Source organism: Macaca thibetana, chromosome 1, assembly GCF_024542745.1.
Source record: "Macaca thibetana thibetana isolate TM-01 chromosome 1, ASM2454274v1, whole genome shotgun sequence".
Classification (NCBI taxonomy): domain Eukaryota; kingdom Metazoa; phylum Chordata; class Mammalia; order Primates; family Cercopithecidae; genus Macaca; species Macaca thibetana.
The window spans coordinates 106167346-106194020 of NC_065578.1; the positions used below are offsets into that span (position 1 = coordinate 106167346).

A 26675-nucleotide genomic window follows, 5' to 3' on the forward strand; every position below is an offset into this window, starting at 1 on the left:
TATATCAAAAACACCAGAATTGTAGCAAGTGTACAGAAAAAGGAAGAGCTTTTGCACTGGAGATCTATTTATTTGGCAACTTATTACAAAATGTTATCATGAAATTTTTGATTATGTATTCCTAAATTTAAATTTACAATGCTGGCACCAAATGATGTTAATCTATTTATATAATAAAACAGCAAGTTGGCCTGGCCCTGTGGTTCACGCCTGTAATCCCAGCACTTCGGGAGACAGAGGCGGGTGGATCACGAGGTCAGAAGTTCAAGACTAGCCTGATCGAGATGGTGAAATCCTGTCTCTACTAAAAATACAAAAATTAGCCAAGTGTGGTGGTGCACGCCTGTAATCCCAGCGACTCAGGATGTTGAGGCAGAGAATTGCTTGAACCTGAGAGCTGGAGGTTGCAGTGAGCTGAGACCATGACATTGCCCTCCACCCTGGGAGACAGAGTGAGATTTGGTCTCAAAAAGAAAAAAAAAAAATAATAATAACAGCAAGTCGTTAATGGATAACTGCAAGTCTCATCAACAGCAATGCTATTAACTGAACTGGCTGATCAGTAATTGACACCCGCATCTATCCACTTGCTCATGCAGAGATGTAGGTGAGTCACCTTTGAGCCTTGCCTCTCTCTCATCCTATTTGCCACAATTCATCACCAACTCCTCTCAATTCTACTTTCCAAATACATCTCTAGTCCATTCAATCTTCCTGGTCTTCACTCTTCCCAGCCTAGTCCTGGCCTCCATTGCCTCTCACTGGGACTTCTCCAGTGGATGTCTAATCACTTTTCATTCATTCCTTTCCCAATCCATTCTCCAAAAGTAGCCAGAATGATCTCTATAAAATGCAAGTCTGATTATGTCACTTACTAGCCTAGAATCCCTTTAACTCCTTTCTAACACTTTTTCAGGAAAAAAAATGTCAAAGCTGTTAACAAGAACCTATTCATTTCTACAAAACCTGGCCACTACTTCTCTCTTTAACTTTTTCTTCTCTCCCACTGTTCCCCTCTCTCACTTTGCTTCTTCTCACTGGCCTACTCTCTTGTCCTCAAATATGCCAACTTCACTCTTACATCAGCCCTTTAGTACACACTGTTCTCTTCACTTGAAGCAAATGCCACCAATCCTAGCCCCTTTATCTAGCTCACTCCTACTCAGCCTTCCAGCTCTTGAATGCTTCGTTTTCAGTAGATTTTTCCTAGACACAGAGTTTACTTTAAGGTCTCTAGTATACCCTTTCATGCATTAATTATATTTTCTTTAAGGCACTTGTAATTGCAGTTATAAAGATATTTGTATGATTATCAACTTAATGCCTGTATCTACCACTCTGCTCTAAGCAACATGACAACAGGGACTGACTCTTTTGTTTGCCACCGTATCCCCAAGACTATCACAATATCCAGCATGAGTGTGTCAGCACTTTGTTGAATTCATTCAATGGTAAGTTCCTTTTACTTCTCTTTAATCAAGCGGCTGGGTTCCCACACAGTTATGTTGCTATACAAATCAATAGCTATCATTGTTTGAACACTTACTATACGTCAGGCACTGTGATAAGCATTTCACATATGTGCTCTTTATGGCATCTCTACAGTGTAGTACAGTTATCATCCCCATTTTATTATTTAGGAAACTGAGCTGCTTCAAGTGGCAGATTAGTAAAACTGCAATTCAAAGCAAAGCTTTTCAGGCTTCCTGGCCCATATTCTTAAACAATTCCCTATCCTGCTCCCTGGCAAGTGGAGTTTGATTGAACTGCATAGAGTGAGAGAAGGGAGTGGGAAGCATGTGTTTTGTTAAGTCACCAACATTGTGGCTATTCATGGTTACCATTTCATACTAATCCAAAGACATTGTTTTCCTCTGTATTTGTCATTTCCATTGACAGCCCCTCTTACTACACCATACTGAAGAGGGGAAATGTGTTCCCAGTTTCCAGAGACACTAAGCCACAGGTGGAGATGAATTGCAGCCTGCTTCTTTTAGCTAGCTGAGTTTGTTGGTTGGTTGGTAGGTTGGTTGGTTGGTTGGTTTTTCGACATGAACACGAAAGATTTCTCCTTCGCTGTCCTCAACACTGGTTTCCCTGCTTAGCTTACATGCTGGCTAAGGATTGTAGGTAACAGAAACAGTGGTATATATGTGCCAGAATTCACATCATGGGAAAGAATACGGTGACGCTTCCAAGGGAAATTAAAGACACCCTAGTTAGGCTTTAACTTAAATTGTGAAGGATATTGTTTAATTACTTTTTTGAAGGACAACCAACTCTCCTACCACAGGAGTATCTCAACCTGCAACTTTATCCATTAAAAGTCCTAGTAATAGCCAACTTCTCTGTTGTATAAATGTACCTTCAGGGCCTTTGCTCCTCCAAAACTGTTCCCTTGGTGGCAAGTCTGTTCCCTGGGTGATAACTGATGGATTCTTTCCTGATGTCACTCAGACACTGACTTTAATCTGAAGAAAGGTTTCAGCTCCTTTTGAGGCATTAAAACCGGGATGCAATCATGGCTCTCCTGAGGATAAAAAATGGAACTTGCTTGTAAAGCAGGAAAAGCTCCATTCTGTGCTGTAGAGTTGCTTTGGAGAAATGTTTCCATGCCTTTTTTTTTTTTTTTTTTTTTTTTTTTTGGCTAGTTCTGTTCGTGTCTGAACTCTGAGCAAGTAGAAGTGAATGTCTGCATTGCACAAAAATGTCATTAGTGACTACAATTAGCCTCCCTTCACCACTGAAGTGACAGTATTTCACAATCCTGGAGAGAACCTTTAGATTGCATATCCTATCTAGCCAGTTTATTAAAAAGAGGCTTTTTTTTTTATAAATCTATTTTTGTGGGAGACTTTAACTACCGTCAGCAATACCCTTTGGTCTTTTTGTTTATTTATAAAAATGTTTATTTTCTGTGTCCTTTTTCTGCCTATTAAGTATCAGGTGTTCCAAGAGGCAAAAATAAAGCAATTAAAAACTTTGAAGCTAGCCAAAATCATTTTTACAATACAATTACTTTTCTCTGATTTCCCGCAGATGATAAAATAGCCTAGTCTACAGGGGCTGAAAACCAAAATTGATGTCCACCTAAAACTATTCATGCTTTTTACAAGAATTATCAGGAGGCAAACAAAATATCCTAATGCTTAATGTCCATTTTGGCCATGGTTCTGAAAATCCTATATTATTTTGCATAGGATGTTTTAGGTAGGTATGCACCTGGTACATATGGTTAGTATTCTAAATTAAATCTTTTAGCATCACAGTTGTTGCATTTTAACAGCCTATTTTAGGTGCCTTGTTCACTTCAATCATTGCTGTCATTAAAAGCAGGATTTTGAGATTTCATGTATACCATATAAGAATGCTAAATTTGGGTTATTACAAAATTTAAAATCTTAAAGCCTCAGATTAATATATCAATGTGCTACCTGATAAAGTTTTTGTGCTCCTTTCCCACTTGCATTATCAGCATTGTTGACTCTTCCAGTTTCTTTTTAAAAAATCCTGCAATAAGTAATCACCTGCTGCCTTTCTCTTAATGTTCCCTAAATAAATATTGCAGGAGGGACAAAGAAACACTGAGATATTGAGTCATTAGTGGCAATGGAAGAAGAATTGTGCATCCAGGAATTAAAAAAAGGAAAGAATTTAAACTCTAACCCAGAGTCTGCTTCTCACGTCTTTGGCCATGTTATGTTGAGTTGATAGAATCTGGGCTTTTCTCAGGTTATGCTCTGATGTCTTTAATATTTTTTTAACCTTATTACTATCGAGAGTTGCAATGTTAATATAGTACTTTGACTCTCCGATAGTGAAGGCAGTGACTCAGAAGCAACATTTTGATAATTGTACATTATGGAGAGAGGGTATGTTTTATCTCAGTTTTCATGCTATTGATGTTTCCCATAAACAGTTACAAACAGACAAGAACAATAAAGGTGACCAAAATAACCAATTTAGGGGCAGAGATCGTCTTGATTATTTTTGCTTACTTTTTGTTTATTAATTTCTTTACCATTACAATGGGTATGGGTTATTCATAAATTGGTGCTTAATAAAAACTTTATGAATGAACATATAGTGGGATGAGGAAGGGGTGGTGATTTAAAATTACAACTGACTGTAGCAGTTTCTGCCTCCTTAGAGAATGGCATAAATTCTATTTAGCAAGACACATTGGTGGGTCATTTGGGTGTTGATGTGTAGGGGCAGAACTCAAAGGCAGAAAAGAAAGAGGAGAATTAAATTTATTGCATAATTAAGTACAAACTTGGGCATTTCCAGGAATATCGGAAAGTAGAATGGGTTTCCAGAGAGAAAGAGAGGATAGAGAAACTCAGCAAGGTGTGAAAACTGATGTTTTATATGAATGAGCCATTGATAACAGCCCAGGGACTTTTGAAAATGTGGTAAAATCTTAATTTTAAATTTTTTGCGTATGGACTGTGATCTAATCTATTCCCCCACACATTTCAGTAAATGACTGCTTAACCACAGAGCTTTGGATCACTGATATCTTGGGACCTGAAGGACTTAGAGCGTTATCCAGTTGGGGAAAGCTATTGGAAAACAGCCACAACATATTTGTGATGATGAGATCATCCTCAATTAAATGAATTCAATGGAGGCAGAGATCCCAAGCCACGAGACGCTAAGGGAAACATAAACCATCCAAATCACACCACAGAAACAGAGGCATTTCAAAAGTCAGGATACTCCTGCATATATCTGCATTACAAGTAGTACAAACATTATTAGCTTCTCTTCATTTAAACACGTTCCCAGTCTTCCAAATATTACTAATACAAATATTACTAATGCAAGAGGAGCAAGTTTATACTATATAACATTGCGTTGATTCTATTTAGTTGTGGGTTGGGTTTTTTTGGTTGTTGTTCAAGGGTTTTTGTTTTCATAGGTATCTTAAGTTATATAAAATACCCTATGATATTATTTAAGTATCATGATAAGACTATGTAGTAGACATTTGTATATCCATTTAAAAGATGAAATCTTGGGTTCAGCAATTAAGTAACTTGTCCAAAAGTCACATGGACAGTAAGATACAGAGTGAAAGATTGAACCCATGCCTGCCTAGCTCCAAGGCCTATGGTTACCTGTCTTTCAAAATGAGCTCAAAGGAGAGCAGGTATGCCATTCTGGGAAGAAAAACAATTATTTCTCCCTTGAATCAATCTCTGATCCTGAGAGAAAGTCAGTCTGTAAAACAGAGGGTTTTGTGCAAAATCTGTCTTACATGGAAAACTATGAGCCCCACTGACCAAATAAAGAAGAGAACTCTTGAGTCTTTTCTGTAGCATTTAGAATACCCAGAACTAGTTGGAATAGCTCTAAAGCCAACAGGGCAATGAGTATAACAATATAATTAAATCATCTTGAGGGCCATTAGTTCACAATGCAAGACTGGGTTCAAATCCAACTGCAATATCCACTTGTCTGTGTCTCTGTTTCTTCATCTGAAAAATGGGTATTGTAATAATGTCTACCTCCCAAAATTGTTGTGATAATTAAATGAGGCAATGCAACTACGTTACCTGGTATGCACACATCAAACAAGGTAAATGATTAAGAGGGTGATATACAAAGTCGCCGCTCCTGCTGAGTTGAACAAAAGTGTCCTGGATAGTGACATGTAATTCCTTCAGGGATGCTGTGGGACTATAGATTATGGTAACTACTTTAAAGCTTAATTTTGTATGGATTTTACTTCTTTTTAATTAAAATTCCTCCTGACATGCTGGATCAGGAGTTTTTACAAGTGAGTACCAAAAGGCTTTCCAATAAGATCTTTGTCTCAGTATTTTTGGTGACAGCTAAAGGCAAGAAAACCGAATGAAAACAAAGCCCTACACGTTTTGTATATAATAATAGCAAATGAAACAGGTTACTATTAACAATTTTTATCACATCTTATCTGTTCAAATAGTACAATTATTTGAGAAACAGATATTTCTAAACACCATGGAACCCGAAAGACTAAGTACATAGGAGGAAATGTTTCCTGAGTAGCATTGCTTTTGAGAATTCTCCTTTGTCAACCTAGAAAAATCACAACAAAATCCAAGCTAATTAATATAAAATAAATTAATTAATATCCCCATATAGGTCATGAAAAGGGTGAGAAAAATGTCACCTATTCTTTATCTCACTGACAAAGACATTTTTAAAAAAACAAGCAGACACACTGCTGGCTTCTAGGTGTGTTTAACTAATTGGAACAACACTGAATTTTGAATAGATCCCTCTGTCTGCCAAGGGCCATGTTTTACCACGTAGGAATATAGCTGCTAATGTGAATTCAAGCAGTGCACTCAGAACTATCTCCGTATCTTGCAGAAGAGACACAGAATACGTGGAAGATGTGGTCTGTCCCCTTGACAGACAAACTTCTATTTCGCTATTACTTCTCCAAAGGGTTAAACAATGGTGACATGTTAAAGCGGGGGGAAAATGTATTTAGGAAATAATCAATTTTCGCTGCTATATGGTACTCTGAAAGGTCGCTACTCTAATAAAATTAGAATACCACTTTATTATTGCAGTGTAGGTAATTTTATTTACTTTTAAAGTCAACACACACACAGGGCGATGAGAGCAATCAGCAGCTGCACTTGTTAGCTCACTGATTAAATATGTTGTCACCTAACTCTGAACTAATTAAAGAAAATTGAATCTGTTTGTGCATTAGCCAACATGGTATTAACTTTGTTAACTGAGGTTTTTCAGCTTGCTTACTCTTTTCCCTGCCATATTTTTAAAAATAAGTTTTATTTGTCACTAGCAATTTCACCCAGTTGCCACAACTTGTTAAGAGAGGTCTTTGAATATTAGAGTGTGTTATTTATATAGTAGCTATTTACATCTTTTGATTGTGGAAGAAACCCTCAATGAGAAGTACTAGAAAATTGTAGGAGACAGAAATATAAAATTAATTTATATAAGTTTTAAGTATATTTTTCCTACACGATGCCTCCATTTGCAAGTGGATCTATGTATTTCAGTAGAAGTAAACTTACATAGCTACTCAAGGTATAACATCAAGCAGACGACCCTACAGAACCAACCTAAATCCCAAGAACTCTGTGACCCCACTCCCCTGGTCTCTGAAATCAGCTGTCTGAAAGTAGCTAGGCCAAAGGTAATGCCACTGTCTTTGACCCTCTATTCAAGATCCCCATAGTCCAGCTGCCACAGTACCCTAAAGTTGAATAAGTTGACTTGTCTATTTCCAAAAGCAGATAGATATCAGAGGTTGTTTTCCCAAAAATGCTAGCTCTGAAAGGCTATTGCTTTGTTTATTCCTGTCCTGGTTTAAAAAAAAATAGCAACTTTAGAGATTCAGGGATCCAAAAGAGAAAGTCTCAAAATACTTCAGAGGAGAAAGGAAGCAAGGAAGGAAGACCTAGAGCAAAAGTTGAACCACTTTGCTCTTCAAAACCTACTTCACCTGTGTTAACTTACCCAAATGAGAAATACCAGTACTTTATATTCATATGATGGTTCTAACTTTCTCAAAACACTTCCACCTATATCATCTTGTGGAACCCAGGAGCTTATTTTTTTAATAAGTGGAAAGAACATAAGTGATGCTAGGGTGTTTCTAAAAGTTCCATACCAAAAAAAAGCTGTCAGGTTTAAAGGAAAATTGTCCAGAAGAACTTCAGACTGGGGCTATTCAAGCAACATGCTTGAATATTATCAGAAGAAGAAAAGACCTGTCCATTTAAATGGTTGAGAAGTCAACCGTTTAAATGATGTAATAACAATTCTGAGCAGGGTTAAATGTACAGGGATCAGCTTGAACCACTTTTAGTCAAGGTCGATTAATTTAGTTTTCACAGCATTAGCTGGCCAAACAACTAAACAATGGTTTTTCAACTCTGATGGTCTATATTGACTTTAAACTCATTGTATCTTATTGGATTTTGAAAATTATAAATCCACAAAATAGACAGTCTGAGAACAAAATGGAAGTTAATTCTGGTTCATTGTAAAACACACTTTTTAAAAATGGGCTAGGTATAGAGCATAAAATAGTAAGTGGAAAAATAAAACTAGTTAGATAATGACCAGTATACTTATTGTATTACGTCCATTGTCTAAGAATTGCAAGACTATGGATTAGAAAAGAAGTGAACATCAAGGACAGCTATGAAAAAAAAAAAAAAAAAAAAATCCATGGTCCCTATATCAGTTGCCTTAAAGCAGTGGTTCTGAAACCTGAGTGTGCACCAGAGTCATGTTTAGAGTTTGTTAAAACACATTTCACCAGACTCCTCCCCCTGAACTTCTCATTCAGAAAGTTTCAGTGAGGACACAAACTTTGCATTTCTAAGTTTCCAGGTGATGGTGGTGCTACTGATCCAGATACCACACTTTAAAAATTCCTGGTTTGGAATTAGAAAGTGATTTGGGATCAGAGACACTTGAATTCAGGTACAGTTCTAAACACTTTACGCATGTTATATTATGCAACTCTTCCAACAGTCCTGTGGTAGAAATTAGTAACACCTTATAAAAAAGACTTAAAATTTGAGATGCTTAGTAATCTACCCTACGCTGCATGCCTACAAAGGGTCAGAGGCAGCATTCAAAGCTCAGTCTGACTTTAAATTCTATTCTCATACTGCTATACAGTGTAGCCATCCAACCCACTTCCCTGTATTATATACATAGTGAGGCATTAATAAACATAAGTTGATTATTATGGCATGTTGAAAAATGAGAAAAAGGAAGACAACTCTTTTCTTTGTCACAAGACAGGGAGAAAATTTCATTCTAAAAATAATAATAATGTATCTCTAAGGGAGTTTCCACAAAAAGATTTTTCATGATATTGTTTTTGTGTATCTTCCACGATGTTGTACCTGTTAGAAAGTTAATCTGCTAAAGACCTTGAAAATCACAGTCTTAGGAGAAAAGAAAGAGAGACAAAAAGAGAATAAAGGAAGGAAGCAACTATCCACAATGAATAAGCAATTGGGCATGAATAGAATTTATTCAGTTGGTGGCTACTGCCCAAACAGAATGAATTGGCAGAATAAAGGAATATTACTCTGTAATACTAATGGGTGTTCACAAATCTTGAGGTCTACACTTAGTTTCTCCACTAATTCAGTAAGTGGACTTGGGCAAGACACTGGACAAGATTTTTCTCTAAAACCCCTTGCAGAATTAGCAGATTATGATTCTGTGAGGAACACCTTGACAACATGTTTTATCCACATCTCTAGCCCTAGCAGAATATCATTGTTTACATTGTCATTGTCAGTCTTTCACAGAAAACAGGATGACCAGTTTATTAATGTTTTAAGGAAACTTCTCAGCATGGAAATGGCCATCAAATCCATTTCTATACTTTGTTTGGATATAGAATCTCTCGGAATTTTCCATGAGCTTTCAGACACAGTCCCAATACACCCTAGTGGCTGGCCCTTGTTAGCTGCCAACTTAATCCATCAACTGCTTTAACTGAAAGCTCTAGAGAGCTGAGGCAGCCAAAGTTATTGGACTCTCCCAGCACAGCTGAGGAGACATCCCCTCAATAGCTGTGGAGACATGGCCCAGATTGCTTTTTCACTAAAAGGATGTAATTGCTAATGTAGTTATTGACTTGATGGATCTGTCCCAGTTTAGCTTATTTCATTAGGGCTGTTTCCTCAGCCATTTTAGGATAAAATTTCTTTGGTATCTTACTACAAAGAAAATGCCTATCTTCCTTTTCTCCTTATTTTTAACATCTCATTATAATTGGTTTGTGTTTTTAAGAGTTCACAATATACTAAGTACTATATATAATAGATGGCTGTAATCTCTCAGCAGTTTATATTCTAAATATGCCCTACCAGTGAATACAAAAGCAGCCTCCATATTTGAGATCCCTAAGATGCCCGTGGAAAGCTTTGTTGCTTTCATGAGTCAGTTATTTTAGGCCACTTATGCTTCATTGATCCTCTTAAACAATTGCTTGATCATTTGCTTGTTCATCAAAATATGGGCAATGTTGCCAAAGAAGCAGTGTACCCAAAAGCCTTGGAATTTCCTCTTGTGTGGCATGAGTTTTGAATCAATTTTTCAGTTTCAAATTGGAAGATCAAACGCCTTATTTTTTCTCTTTTAGCCAAAGAAAGATCCCAGTGATCACAGTTATCAAATGCAGCTTGCGAATCTAAGTCTGAGGTATGTTGCTACAACAGCCCAGGGAGGTTGGTTTGTTCGGTGTCAGGTTGCTTTGATCCAAACTGACAAATGAAGCTATTCATTATAACTCTAATGATAGTATTTTTTGGAAGGGGCAAAGAAACATAAATAAAACAGATCTATGTACAAACTTGATGACTTGGAGTTACATGCTTTCAGGATTGAATCACCAAGCCCACTTGCATCTGAAGCATTGAGTGAGTGAAGGAGTTAATGTCATGCTTCTCACCCCAGCCCTTGCTTGCCACACTGTAATTAAAGTGGTGTCAGCTTTCCACTATAAACTAGTGGTATGATTTTCAGAGGTTTATGACTCAACCATAAAATTCACTCTAGGCTCAAAACTGGCACAAGGCAATGAAACTTGAGAACACAATTTTCAGAGAAGAAAAATGATTTCAGCTCTTTAAGGTTATAGAAACTTTGTTTTCCTTAGTTTTCATGCTCACATAATGAAAATAAATCTGCTTTATACATACAAATTTTCTATGAATTTACTGAATTTCAATAATCTATGATTAGAGTTTAAAAACATTTATTTTATATATCTTCCCACTCTTGAATAGAAATATATGATACTAGCAGGTATTAGGGCTTTGGAGAATTAGGGTTGGAAGAAAGCAGAAGAGGATCAGATCTCATCCCTTTTCTCCATGCAGACAGTGACGTTTCCTTTCTTCCCCTTACTTCTTACTAAACATTATTGATAGGTTAAGACTAATTCCTTCCTAGGGTTTCCCAATAATTCTTTTTAAAATCTGTAACCCAGATTTCCTAATTGGAAGCACAAGGAAACTCTATTCTCTATAAAATGCCTGTAGAAGAATCTGTGGTAGGAGAGTAACATGGTTTGTGCCTTAAAGAGCGTTGATGAAAAGAATTGGTTTGGCCATTACAGATGATAAAATACACTTTCTCCGTTTGGGAAGGAAGAATTTGTCTTGAAGCAATAGAATCAAAAGAATAAATGAATTTTTCAGATACAGCAGTTACAAACCTATTCATATTTCTTTAGACAAAACTCTTAAAAGTCACACATCATTAGATTGCATTTGCCATACATAAGCTGTCACTTCAAGACCTTAAAATCTATGAAGACCCATTTACGGGTTCAAAAATTCCTCCCATGAAACAGCAAACAACTATTATTCTTAACAATAAAAATGATGAAATCTTCAAGCCTGTTTTTCTCTATCTTTATAAAAACTGTAAACAAAAATATCCAGTCCTAAATGTATTCTCTGATGAACTCTAGATCTTTCCATATTAACCATGCTATTTTAATTCCACTGATTTAAAATAATTTGGAAGGTTAAGGATATGTTATGGAGATCACTAAGAGAAAAAGAGAAAATATATTAATATTTTAATAATTTTTAAAAGATCAGTGAATCAGAAGACATGAAATCATCTATTGTGACTTGGACAGTTTTCTAGGCATGTTACATTCACATATTGAACTTAAGAAAGGAAAAAAACTTCATTTGAAGCTGATGCTCTCTCTAAGAGGTTGAAAGAGTCTAAATCACAGGGATTGAGGGTAAGTAAAAGAAAGTACAAGATCATAGTAAAATTCAACACTGCCTTTGAAGAATGCTCTTTCTTGCATTCATGTGAGTAGACATAATGTATGCACCAAGTCCACAGGCAGAAGGCTATAGACTGTCCTCAGAAAGCACATGGGAAAACGTGAGCCCCTATACTGAGTCAATTAAGCCATAGGTTTGCAATAATTTATACATTCCCAGTAAGTGTGAGGGCAATGAAGAAAAGCTCTTGTGTGTTCACTCTTTCTGTTGAAGCTGAACATACCCAAATGGCAGAGCTCCATTCTGAGGCACATTATTTTAAAAGTTAACTTTTTCTCCCAGCTAAAGAATTGAATATTCCAGGTGAACAGAAGAATAACTAGAGGAAACTGATGGAGATTTAGCTTGTGGCAGCAGGCAAGAAAAATATTTCCAATGACCCAATTTTAAGGGCTATAACCTTGTAGGGCACAGAGAAGACACAGCATCCTGTAGGACAAGTAGAAGCTTCATGATCAGAGATGAAACAATTCAGTTTGACAACACTCTGACTTTGAGGCCAAGACCACCAACAGAGCAGGGTTGGCAAGCAGCACTTAGAATCCTTGCTCAAAGGACAGAGTGGACTGGAAACCATGGTGTGCAAAAACTGCTGATTGGCCGCTGGGATTTTCAGCCACATCAGCACATATAGGAAAGAACATTGTCAACTCGGCCATCTCTAAATGCAATAGGCAGGAACAGAAAATGAATGTAGTTTTAAAAGCTAGTGAAAAGTTCTTTCCAGTGAAGAGTTTTTGAATAGCAAAAATAATTTTACTGAGAACAGACTTGGAGTGTTGTTTGTTTGTTATTGTTTTGTGTGTGTGTATGTGTGTTTGTGTGTGTGTGTGTGTTTTAATGTTCTCACCATGGATTTACCAAATGGGAATATGAACTTCACACTTTTCCTTTAATATTATTTTTCCAAAACCAAAAGTTATTTGATCGAAGACTGCATTTTCAGCAATTGCTACTTTCATTTCAAACTTATAATATGAAAAAAGCAGAATTGAGATATAGGTGTGGTCTTCTACATTCTGAGTATTTTTAGCATCTGGAAACATATATAATGATTTTTCAGGTAAATTATTTTGGGGATAATTGTGCACAAATAGATAAAAAATATTTTATATAATTTTAGATCTTTCATTCATGAATCACTTTAGATTTGGGATCATGATTTATATTTTGATGTTCACAACATGATTAAGGCAGTTGCAGATGAGCTGTGAATTGATCTTTTACCTTTGTGAATACCAGGAAAGAGAAACTACAATTTATTTATTTGTTATTGTAATTACAATTGTAATTGTAATTGTAATACCTGAAACTGCTCAGTTCACATTGACTCACAAGACTGTCCAGGTTCCCAAACCATATACTAACTTACCTTCCCTGAGTCTAATTTCTCCTTCTCATTTATGCTCCCAATGTCTTGAATGCTGGAAAGAGTGAGTATAAACTTATGAGCATGATCTTCCCTCTGCTTTCTATGATAAATGCATTGTCCACTTTCCAAGCTGAACTCTGAACTTACAAACCTCCTTTTCCTCATCATAGATCACATACTCCCACATCTCATTGTTCTGGGGCCCTGGTACAGGATTTCTTACCTCACGTCAGATTCATCTCTTGGTTTCTCTTTCCAGTCTTTATCAAAACTAATTGTGCAAGCTGTCACTTTTGAAAAGCCCAGATTAAGCAAATCATCACCTACTTAACATTCACCCTTCAGACATATAACCAAATGCAATTCCAGGAGCCTTCTCTAAAATTTAAGATTAGATGGTCTTACTATTACACACTTTAAAGAACTTTGTTCTTTTCAAGATTTATCGCAACTACGATCGTATAACTATTTGTGTAACCATGTGTTTAATGTCTGTCTTTCCTGCTGTACTGTTAGATACCTGTGAAAAGGAAATTAGTCTGTCTTGTTTCCTGCTGTGGCCTCAGCACCCAGCACAGTGCCTGGAAAATGGTGGGCCCTCATGAAATGCTGGTCATTGCTGTTAAATTAATAGTCACTGGTCCCATAAGACAATATTCCTCACAGGGAATATTTGTCTTTAAAAGGGGAAGAAAAGAAACATGTTTTTTAGTCCGCTTCATGTACCAGTACGGTGATAGGATCAAAAACATTTCCTTAATGTTGTTCTTAATAACCCTGTGAGGTATGGATCCTTGTTCTCATTTTACAAATTACCCGTTCGAAGTCCCATAGCTAGGCTTCAGTTTAAAACCAAGTCGGCCGGAATCCTAAATATTTTCACTGTACTTTGCTTCTTTCTTCCCCCAAAAATAATCTCTATGACAGAATGCACAAATTCCTTTCTTTCTGACCCTTCATTCATATTACAGATGTGATCGCTTATGTTACTTGTGAGCTTTTAACTGTTCTTACTGTTGACCCTCCTGCCTCCTAAAATCCTTTCTCTTTACCACAGCCAAAGTAATATTCTTAAAATATAAATTATGCCACACCACTGTCCTACCTTACATCATCCAGGGTTTTCAGTGCACTCAGAATAAAGTCTAAGTTCCTTGCAATGGCCAGCAGGGCCCACTATGATCTGACCTCTGTCTGCCTTCAGACCACACCTTATCTCTCACCCCTATCCACTTTCATTACCACACTCACACGGGATAGCCCTTTTAGTTTTCCTAGGCTACGCCAGGCTCATTCCTGTCACAGGGCTTTTGTATCCTCTCTCCTTCTGAAAGTCCACTGTTCTGATAGTCACATGGCTGATATATTCTTGCCATTGAGGTCTCAACTCAAATTTTACCTCCTCAGGGAAATTCCTTTGACTCCCAGTTTAAGTATCACCCTTTCCTTGATCCCTATGGCTCCCCACCATGGTGTGCTGAGATATTTTCTCATGTAGCCAAGACAGATCTTCACCTAGCTAACTCTTCTCATCTAGGCCTCAGCCTAATTGTCACTTCCTTAGGGAAGCTATCCCTAACTCTTCAGACGGGGAGTTTCATCACTTACAGACTGTTTTTCTTTTTTTTTTTTAAAAAAAAAAAAAAAAAACAACTACACTTTGTATTTGCTAAACTTATAATCAGTCAAATATTGATATCTTTTAACTAATTGATATTACCTTATTTATTTATATGATTTTCCAAACATTAATAAGAATATAAGCTCATTTAGTAGAGGTTTATTGGTCTGTCTTTTGTACTGAAGTATACCCGGAAATAAATGGTTCTTTTTCATGGAGTTTAGAGTATAGGAAACAGATTTTAAATAATTAATTTAAAGCGTGATGAATATTACGAAAGAGCAACCAGAGAACTTGAGGCATATATAATAGACCCATTCTAGTCTGGATAGAGGAGAAGTCAAGAAAAGCCTTTCAATCAAGTGATGATTAAGCTCAGAACTGCAATATAAGTAGGAGTTAGCCAGTCATGGTCTGGAAAGCAGGGTGGGATGGCAAGAGAAAACTGTAAGAATATTCCAGGCATCTAGAAACTCAGGTGTACCCTAGACTCCATCCCAGACATCCACTCACTCTGTCCCCTTGCCCTGTTCTCTTCATAGAGCTCACCGCCCTTTGGAAATACATCATTTTCTTGGTTGACTGTCTGTCCGTCCGTCAAAAATCATTAACATAAAAGTTGCATGAGAGCAGGGACTTTGTCAGTCTTGCTCACCACTGTTCCCTAGTGCTCAGAACAGTCACTATCATTTAGGAAGTGATTGATAAGTAACTTTTAAATGAGTGTGTAAAGATCCTGAAGCAGCAAAGGGAAAAGCAAAGCACCAGAAGAAAAACAGCATGGTTGTGACATGAGATGGGAGGAGATCGTGGCATAAGATGATAAGGGTTTGGGGGCAGTTGGGTAAGCAGAAAGCTGAACTTGTAAGCATATTAAGAGGTAGTACTTTATCTAAAATAATGAAAATATATTAAGTTTTAAGCCTGCTTTGTTATGTAATGAAATATGTGACTTTAAAACATCATTCTTGTTAAAGTATAGAGAATGGATAGAAAAAGAGCAAAACTGGAAGAAGAGTAGCCAATATTGGGAAATTTTACAGTTGACCACATGAGAAATGATAGTCTTCTGGACCAGAAGGGAGGCCATGGCAATAGAGAAGAGCAATTGGTTTTAAAAGTATTTAAGTAATAGGATTGAATGGATATAATGAATAATTGGATGTAGCAAGTGAGAAGAGAGAAGACAGTGTTGATTCCCAAGCTTGAGCCATAGATGAAATGATGGAGCCATTGTCCAACTAGGAAAATCTTTGGAGAAGGAGCGGGTTTAGTGTACAGGACGGTGAGTTCAGTTTGGCAGTGTGGATTGGGGGGATGTCTGAGACTTTCTGGGGGATAAGTCTAAAAGGCATGTGGATATACAGGTAGGTCAAGCTAAAGATAAACATTTAGGGATGATCTGCATGCATTACTGTTGACTAGTTGGTTTTTTTTAAGTTTTTTCCTCAACTTTTATTTTAGAATCAGAGTACTTGTACAGATTTGTTACAAAGGAATATTGTGTGATGCTGAGGTTTGGGGTATGACTGAACCCATCACCCAGGTAGTGAGCATAGTACCCAATAGGTAGTTTTTCAGCCCTTGCCTCCCTCTCTCTGTGCCTCTCTTGTAGTCCCCAGTGTCTATTTTTCCCATATTTATGTTCATGCCTACCCAAAGTTTAGCTCCCACTTATAAGTAAGAACACATGGTATTTGATCTTCTGTTTCTGCATTACACCTTTGCTTGTCAGTTTTACCGTCACTGTGTATTGATAAGAATCTGCATTCAAACTGCCTAAGTTGGAATCTTGACTCTCCTCCACTTTCGTTGAGAGGTCTTCACTAAGTACTTAATATCTGCAAGTCTTGGTATTCTCATGTAGATGAATGATGGGGCCATTGTCCAACTAGGAAAATCAGTTTTACTATCAGTAATCAGTTTTACTAACTGATAGTCAAACTATCAATTTTACTAACTATGTACAAATGCAAAATGAAATTAATTAAAGGACTAAAGTGAAGTTAATTATACATATAAAATATTATAGCCTATATAGAATGAGCTCTTACTAGATGTTAATGGTTGCTATCTGCTATTAGCTGTTTTTGGCTTTATAAAGGTTATCAACTTCACAGGTTTTTGTTTAACAGTATAGAGCTCATTCAAAGCCAACAGACTTATAGGTCAAATTATTTCAGTCTTCATCCGAATACGGATCATATCATTCAAATCTTCAACAATAGTGATACACAAGTTCCTACTAACAGTCTGTTACCTTTAATTATCATAGCAAGTACTAACACCATTTTTGACACACTCTATTCCATATTTTTTTCTCTTCTTCATATTATACTTTTGTCATTTTTGGTAAGTAGTTGCTAGAATTGAAATATGCATTACTTTATAGCAAGGAAGAATTGATAGAAATTAAATATATATCTTAAATTTTCATCATAATTGTTTTTCCTAACTTACTGATGCAAAAGCATTCAAAATTTAATATTATGCTTCCACAGGTATATGCTGAAAACTGTTACTGAATAATGGTCCTCTTTTTACCTATACCAGATAGTATATGTCAATAAAACATAACTAACTTTATTAGCTGTCACTATCTTGCTATTCTTCATCAAAAGACACTGTGGAATGAAGTTTAAATACTAAATAAAGATAGAGCTGTATGTATGTATGTGGGTATATACATATATACATATACATATGCACAGAGTAAATTAAAATGGAATGTAAGTTATAAAAATGGAATTTTTTAAGAGATAATGAACGAATCTTCATCCTGGAAGGGATCCTAAGAATCACAGTCCAGTGGCTTTGTTATGCAGATACAGTGCATCTGCAGTCTGAAGAGGTGGGATGAATTGCTTGAGATAATGCAATCATATGTGACAGAGAATTCTGGTCTCCTAATTCCCAGGCCAGTGTTTCCTCACTATAGTGTGATTAACACACCTACTACTGAGCTTCATTTTAAATTGATTCTGATAGAAAATCATGAATGTATTTGTGGTGTTAAACATCTCATGCTCCCACCATAGTAGCTAAATAGACTCAAATCACAGTAAAACTGATTATCTCTACCTTCTTTATTTAACCATATATTATAGTGTTAAAAAAAATAACCCCAGATAGACAATTAAAAGATTCACACAGAGAGTTATTGTCTACAAAAGATCTGAAAATAAGGCTGACATCTGTTACAAAGAAAGATTAATTAGGTATCATTTTAAATGATGAATTCTGGCTCCATTTCCCATGAGAACAGTTGGTAAATGTACTGTTCTAATTAGGGATTTGGATCAAAATATCATTTTATTCTAATCATGAAGCCTATTAAGATTTTAATACTATCAGCTTTACTAACTATGTACATCACACATGTTTATATGACAAACACAAATACTTTTCCTCTGGTGAAAAAACAATCTTATATACATTTATAGTTGGGGTTGTTAATTTAGGGCTAACCTACTACATTATAATTCCTTTTGCTTTCATCATATCATGCTTTCTTCATGATATGTTATTAAAAGTATTGTTATTAAAATCTCATAAAATCCCATAAAATAAGTGACAGAACAAGCAAGGCTCTGCCAAGAAGTGTGGCAATCATGGCTGAAATCATGGGCTTGCATTCTCTATGAAGGTCCAGTTCCTCCAAAAGTATTTCCAAAGGGAAGCACATCCCACAGTCCCCAGCTTTTATCTCTCTAGTTCCACCTAAATCCAGTCACATGACTTGTCCCAGCTACTGAAGCACACTTTGGAAAGGAAGTGTGGATAACAGAAAGAACACAGAAATCATAACATCAGGTCCTGAGATTGAGTTCTGCTTTTTGCTACTTACCGGTTCTATCACTTTAAGCTAATTAGATAAGCCCCTAAACTCTTCGTAATTTTATTTTACCATTTGTAATAATGGGATAGTTATGATGATAATACACTTATTTTCCAAGGGTTATTGTCAGAAGTGAGATAATTTTGGAAGGATGGCATACAGTGTTATTCAAGGGATCAGTTATTCAATACTTTAAGTAACTCTCCCAGAATTTGTGAATAGTTGTCTTACACTTTCCAAAAATGTATTACATCAAGATTAGTTGGGGAAAAGAATGGGGAAAGTTAAAATAGAAATACATGTATATGTGTAATTAAAGACTAAATTGCTTGCAGGTTTCTACTGATAACATGCTGATTTTTATAAATGTTTGATTATTACTTATGAATTTATTTATTCATGGAGAAGAATTAATCTTAAAGCAACCAGAGACAATCTCTTTTTAAAAACATTTCATTATAATGGGCAGGAAGGGAAAACAAAAAATCATCCTGTTAAAAAATAGACATTTGGGCATTTGGGAATGCTAGTTACATAAGGAGGCCTGCCCTGTTGTAAATGCATCCTCACTGACGCATTTACACGTACACAGCATGCTATCACCTCAAAAAACAAAAAGGTCATGGTGGCAGAGATGAAGCTCACAGGCAAGGCTAATATAACAGAGGGGTATTTGCTGGATGGGCTTTCAAAGATGGAAACGAAGGAGATTTGCAGGAGCAGTGTGCATGTGCGTGTGCGTGTGTGTGTGTGTGTGGCTGTGTGTGTGGTTTATCTAAAAAACTTACCTAACATATTCCTATTTAGACTCATATTTTTGACCTCCTTGAAGCAAATTTAGCGCATCTTTCACCCGGCAGGCCAAGAAAACGTCAATGGTATCAAGTGATGTTTAGAAGACAGCATTTTAGAATTCAAAATAAAATAACTTTTATAGTGATCCATAAAAATACTTATTCTTACAACTTAGATTACTGACTTTATTGAAGAGAATAATGCCAGTGAGAAAATTGGCACTACATATTAGCTACTAAAATGTTCAAATCTAGACATATTTTAGAAACAGCAATAAAGAAACCAATAATAGCCTTCAAACTGAATATATGTCACAGGGCACAACTCAAAGTTAGTTAGACCACAAATAGCTTACTGCTACAAATACAAAATCTACATCAATCTATTACCAAAAGTCCTACACTCAGCTAATTATAAACACTCCCTCGCAAACTACCCCTGTTGGCCTCCACTCACTGTCTTGCACCGCTCTGGCAAAACTCTAAGCTATATAAACCCAGTTATGTGCCTCTAGGCTGTATCCTTAAAGGTGAACACCAACGAAGAGATTTGTATAACCGAGGAGATCTGTATCACCACATATTTACAACTGTTAATCTCTTCTCCTAACAAAGCCCTTTGTCTCATATTCTGAGTTCCAGGCTCTCTTGCCTTCCAAAGGAATAACTTATTTGACTATTCTTTCTTTCTCCTTCATCTTAAACCTCTCCTCTCAGTTGGATTATTTATATTAACATGTAAGTATGTTTTATTTCTAATTTTCAACAAAATAAAAGTGTCTAATCTTCCAATAACTACTGCTCTAGATTTCTCTGTCCGTTCTTATCCAAAACTTATTTTAGAATTTTCTTCTTGCCCTGATTTCACTTCTACACTTCCTGTTTACCTTTCTTTTTTTTTTTTTTTTTGAGACGGAGTCTTTGCTCTGTCACCCAGGCTGGAGCGCAGTGGCGTGATCTCGGCTCACTGCAAGCTCCGCCTCCTGGGTTCACGCCATTCTCCTGCCTCAGCCTCCTGAGTAACTGGGACTACAGGCGCCCGCTACCACGCCCGGCTAATTTTTTGTATTTTTAGTAGAGACGGGGTTTCACCGTGTTAGCCAGGATGGTCTCGATCTCCTGACCTTGTGATCCGCCCGTCTCGGCCTCCCAAAGTGCTGGGATTACAGGCGTGAGCCACCGCGCCCGGCCCCTGTTTACCTTTCAACATCAAGCATCTGTCATCTGCTTGCAACACTCCACCCAAGTCACTCTTACTAAAGTTGTTACTGACCTCCATACAGTTTTTAAGCATTTGACTCAATTGGCCGCTATTTCTCAAAACACAGCCTTCACTGACGCTGACACCACACTTCCTCCTACTTTGACAACTCTTTCTCGGTCTCTTTTGCTAACAACTCCTCTTTTAAAGTTTTCAATGTTGGAGTTCCTTGGTTTCAGACATAGTACTTTTTTTTTTCTTGCATTAGTTTCTCTTCCTAAAAGTCTCATCCTTTCCCATGACTTTAAAGACAGTCTGTGCCAATGACTCCCAAACTGTTGTTGCTAGTCTGGATCCCCAGAGTCACAGGCTCAAATCCAACTAACTACTTCACTCAGTCACTTATATGCTTCTGTGTCCCTGCATACCAATGTGTCCAATATGGGACACTTATTCTTCCCTCCACTCTTTCAGTGGCATTCCATTTCTTTTGGAATAGAATCACCACTTTAACATGGCCTCAAACTCTGCATAATCTGGACTTTGTCCAGATCTTCAAACTCATCCCATGTTTCTATATTGCAACCTCATTGAACCAATTTCACTTCCTAGAAAACACCAAGCTCTTGCCTCCCTCAGGTATTGAATACGTTATTTCTTATCTGGACAACTCCTTCACTTCTTCCCACACATCAAGTAAGAGTCTTCACTTGGCTAAAATCAACTCATCTATTAGGGTCCAATTCAAGCATTGTACTCTCCAACTCTCCAAACCAAGTTAGCTATCACTCTCCAGATGTTATTCTTTCATATAGAATTCAGTTAATTTAATTCATATAAATTATCACAATGCTTAGCTAAGATCATACGTATGCTATGTCCAAATCTTCTATTAATAGTAGACAATAAACTTCATTTAATAAACCAGTTTTTGTTTTATTCACCATTATAATCCACTGCCTTTTCTGCAGCAAGTGTTCAACAGACATGAGTTCCTCAACCAAATAAATAAAAGTTCATGACTGGCTACATAAGCAGATTAAGCTACTTAATCTTTGTAATGGTTCTACATATACTATCCATGTCTATTAGAAATACAAAACATTTCATGTTTTTGTCTCATTTAATATCTGAATTTACACTAGTTTTGAGACATGTCCTAACTACAGAGTTATCCAGTTTACAGAATGTTCCGTTTTGTTGTTGCATTTCATCTTCCAAACTTATTTTTGTTAGCAGATAATGAAACTGAGGCGTAGAAAGATAAGACTTGCTAAAATTCACATTTCTAGTAAGAGAGCAGATCTTTAGAATCTCATCTCAAATATTATTTGTTTATTAGACTGCTTCAAAATTAAATTTTAAGTCCTTGGAGAAACAGGTCAGAAACAGTTTTGTTTGTTTTTTCTTTTTCTTTTTGTTTTTGAGACAGGGGCTGACTCTGTTGCCCAGGCTGCAGTGCAGTGATGTGATCTTGCACTGCAGCCTCAACCTGCTAGGCTCAAGCAATCCTCCCACCTCAGACTCCTAAGTAGTAGCTGGGACTATAGGTGCACACCCCCGCACCCATTTAAGTTTTCTATTTTATGTAGATACGGGGTTTCACCATGTTGCCCATGCTGGTCTCTAATTCCTGAGCTCAAGCAATCCGCCCGCCTCGGCCTCCTAAAGTGTTAGAATTACAGGACTGAGTCACCGTGCCTAGCCCAGAAACACAAATTTAATCTGCCATTTATTCCCTTGAAAGACAAGAAATATTAACTTTGTTGTTATTAATAACATCAAATTATGAAATGTACCTTCACCACTCCCACCAAGTATAGTGCTAAATAATTTTGTCAGCAAAGTGAAAACCTTTGAAACTATACTATCTAGGAACAAACTATACTATCTTGGTTTTTCTGGTTTCACACACTAGTTGAAACTAAAATAATGTGGCAATGGGAATAATCCCCCTACATTTGAGGAGAGGAAGCTAAAAAAGTCATAGCTGGTTTGGCCAATCTATTACAATGCTAATGACTTCCACAAACCTATCCAATAATTAGGTGATCCACATTTTATTTCGATAGTTCTTTTCCAAGTTTAAACATATAAGCAGAAAAATCTATTTATTAGTAATGCAAGTAGATTCTTTATAGTATTATCAAATGTAGACTCACATGGAGCCACTTCTCAAACAACTGCTCTATTTTATTATTAACAAGAAAATAATAGATAACATTTACTGAGTACTTATGAAGCTCAATGCACTATCCTAAACTTTTAAAGTGCTACCTTATTTTATTATTGGACCCCTCTTTAACATAGACATCATTTTATCATTTTTTAAATAATAAATGCTGAATTTCATGGACCAGAAGAATGGACCTCAAGTTTATTCAACTGGTAGGATGTTCATCTGAAATTTTAACTCAAGTTGTGTACTTAAAACCCATTTTCTTAACACGTTGGTAATACTGACCATCCTTTGCTTTTTTAGATTATAGCTGACCTTGGTTTCTTTAGCTTCAAAGTAGTGATTATAGCCCTTTTTTCTGGATGTCTAACATTTTCATGAAAATCCTTTAAAACCTGCATTAAGAATGAGTGTGAGCTGTGAACATAAAATCAGGCAGAAGCAAGAAATCCCTCTTTTTGTTTCAATTACTAGCTGTTGATCTTGGGCACATTATCTTACTTCAATAAGCCTCAATTGCCTTGTCTATAAAATAAGGGTAAAAATAGTCATAAGCTACTTCGTGGGATCTCATAAGAAATAATTCATGCATGTTGTTCATCAATTATGCTCCCTAGCCCATAGGAGATGTCCAATAGGTAAAGTTCTTATCATATTTTTTAAAACATTTTTGAGAAGTACTTCCAGGTCCAAAACAGTGGCTTAGACACAAGCTGGCTTCACTTTCCCCCACAGAAAACTAAAAACAAGTATACAGCACCAATATTTTCACCAGCAATATCCCAGAACTCAAATATGATAGAGTCAGATCTCAGGACCACACAGAAGTAAAAAGAAAAACAAAACAAAACAAAAAAACTCTGAGCCAATGGTAAGAGAATAGGCTTTTCATGTCTTAGATGCCCCTCCCCACAATCTTCCTGGCACCAAACATGTGAAAAATTTCCCCTAACTCAGTTTCTACACAAGAAAAAGTGAGATTGAGATGTACAACTGGCTTTTCACTGTCAGGTTCTTTGTCAGAAGTTCTGTCCATGCCTCAATCCACAGGAAGCATTGTGAGTGCCTGAAGGAAGACATAGTCCTGAGGAAAGCTAAAAACAAAAAAGAGGAGACAGAACTACAGTCCCCACTCCTGGAAATCCTGCTGTATAACTCATTCAAAGGAGATGCCAAAAAAGAGGGGCTGTTCAGCAGCACTACTCATGAAATGTATGTTCTACAGTTATTCTGGGCAGGAACCCACCTCCAGGAGAGTCCTTTTGGAACCTCTGTCTTTCCAGATGGATATCACTCTGATCCTTTATTAAAACTGAGGCAAACTTGGCTTAAGGAGCCGTCTAGTGTCAAAGAGGAGGCAGTGATCTAGCGGGACAAAAATATCAGAAATTCGACAAGTAAATTACAAAGAATCTCTAAGCAAATATATCCAGTAAAAGCAATGAATGTTATTTATGAATAGTATATTCAGAACAAATTCTGCTATATGTAGAATAATATAAATTTTTACTTTCTTATATTTAATGCAAAATTATTTCAGTCCAAATATTTTCACAGGTACCATATTTTACCACCATTCAAAGTATCAATGTTGAACAAATATATTTACAAGTAAAATTGTCAATAAATTGATTTTTATTATTCTTTTGAATGTTTCTCCAAAATCAATAATCCTTTCAATTTCTTTTTATGATACTAAAAATAAATGTATACAAGTAAAACCAAAAACTACAGTATAGGGTTTTTCCCATCAAATAAGACTTTCTAAAATGCAATTATAAGATTTTTAAATTAAGTTATGTAGAACGTTTACATTCATATGCTTTAATTTTTTCCATTCTATCTTTTGCAAGGACAATCTCAGTGTCTACCTGTTTGTATGCTTTGTCTTCAATAATTGCAAGTCTTCCAAAAGCTTCAAAAGTTAAAATTCCAGTGATACACTATGATTAAATACTTTCAATTATTTTAACAACATGAAACTATGTATTAAAGAACTTGGTTATTTAAAAATCCATATAATTGTAAAACACCACAATTTACAAAATCATTCTTTGTCAGCTCAAACGTTTCTAAAATTGAGTTGTTGATGGGCTGCAAGAAAAGAAAATACATATTGCTATAATGATAAATTTGTGTACATGTGTCCAATACCATCTCTTTCACAAAAATTTTATAGTTGAATTTCTCTGAGTATGTATAGGATACTTGTAAATTTAGATCATTGTAGCTTACAAAATATTGTAGCTTATTTGGAGTATAAATTATACATGTACTATAACAAGTTTCCTGTATATATCTGCTTTATAAGTTTATTAATTTATGAAGAAACAATGTTTTGCTATACATTGACTACACAAAATATATAGTCATATTATCATTATGAAAACAAATATATCTTCAATGTTCACCTTTGTAAATGAATTAATAAAGGTATTCAAAATAATGTAGATGTTTCACTTTCAGCAGAATGAAATTCCAAAAGATTTGCTTAAATTCCACGAATTGGATTCAAAAGAAATCAAACCATTATTGGAATTTAACTAATTTTTCAATTTGAAATTTCACAATATTGACATAAATCTATATGAGCTTATACTATGGAAATTGTATATATGTATGTTTAAATGTGTATAAAGTCTCTTATGTGTGGTATGCGTGTATGTATATATTTAGATCATTGATGCCGAAAGGTTCTAGTGCCAAATAAAAGTTACCAAAACTAAAACCAGTAAAAATGTATAAATTGAGACTATTCAGTGGATGAAAATCCATTATAGAAAGAACAGAATACTTTCTAATAATGTTTCCAAATGTCTAATTGATACTAATCTTTGGGATTCAAGAACTAAAAATCATAAATCATGGTAATTTTTACAAATTCCTGAAATTATAAATTATTCTGTATTTTTCATAATATATCATTTACATTATTTTAAGAAATAATGAGTGGCCATAATAGTGAACAGCAAATTATTCTTCTGTGATATGGTTATACCAAGATTTTCATAGATTTTTCTCTTTTAAGAAGCCAATAATAATGAATGCATGGCTTTCCTTATTACTGTAATGCAATACATCATTATAAGATTATATATTTCAAATAAATATAAATGTATAAGATTATATATTTAAAACATATTAAAACAGTCTCACATAGACTTTTGAAAACAGAAACGCTTAAATTAAGGTAACATTAAAAAATAAATAAAAATCATTTAAAAATTGAAATATATTCAAGACATAGAACACTTTCTCTCATTCTGCATTTATCTTAATCAAATTTTTAAGAACGTTTCCAAAAGCATTCTCAAGTCAGGCATTAGGGTATGTGTTACTTTATATAAGCTCATTTGCTTTAATAGTGATGAAAATGTCTTGTCTCCCTGCTTTTATTTTAGTTTTGCCTTTGAAGTCAATTTTTGTTTTGCTAATTTATATTATAAATCAATTACTGATTTCACTTACAGTATTTCAGAACAACATTCACATCTTTTCTTCTTTGCATTTCCTCTGGTAAAGTAGATTTTAAAACATGGCCTACACTGAAAATTCAAACACTAAAAAAAGAGAGTGAACATTATTGAGTAATAGTCAAATAATGTAATATTTGGATATCTTGGCAAGATAACAGCACTAAGTAGAATCCCATGTCAAAATTGCCGATTTAATGACTTATTTTGCTTTCAGAACTTGGTTCTTGGAACACTACTTATATTTTTTGGAACATCCCTCATAAAATTTGCACAATGTATTTTATAAGCATAAACCTATTACTTTTTGTTGTTGTTGTTGTAAGAATGACTCACAATTAGCAGCAGATGGAGCCAAGAACATATAATTATATAATGGCA

General features: G+C 35.7%; 1 long non-coding RNA gene across 1 annotated transcript; it reads right to left on the minus strand.

The window, feature by feature from the left end:
* Positions 1-2309: 2309 nt before the first annotated feature.
* Positions 2310-26381, minus strand: LOC126947825 (uncharacterized). The gene is made up of 3 exons (XR_007723211.1): positions 26290-26381; positions 24068-24186; positions 2310-2530 (listed from the first exon to the last, which is right to left on the minus strand). It is a non-coding gene; the product is annotated as an uncharacterized LOC126947825 (long non-coding RNA).
* Between the last annotated feature and the right edge of the window lie 294 nt (positions 26382-26675).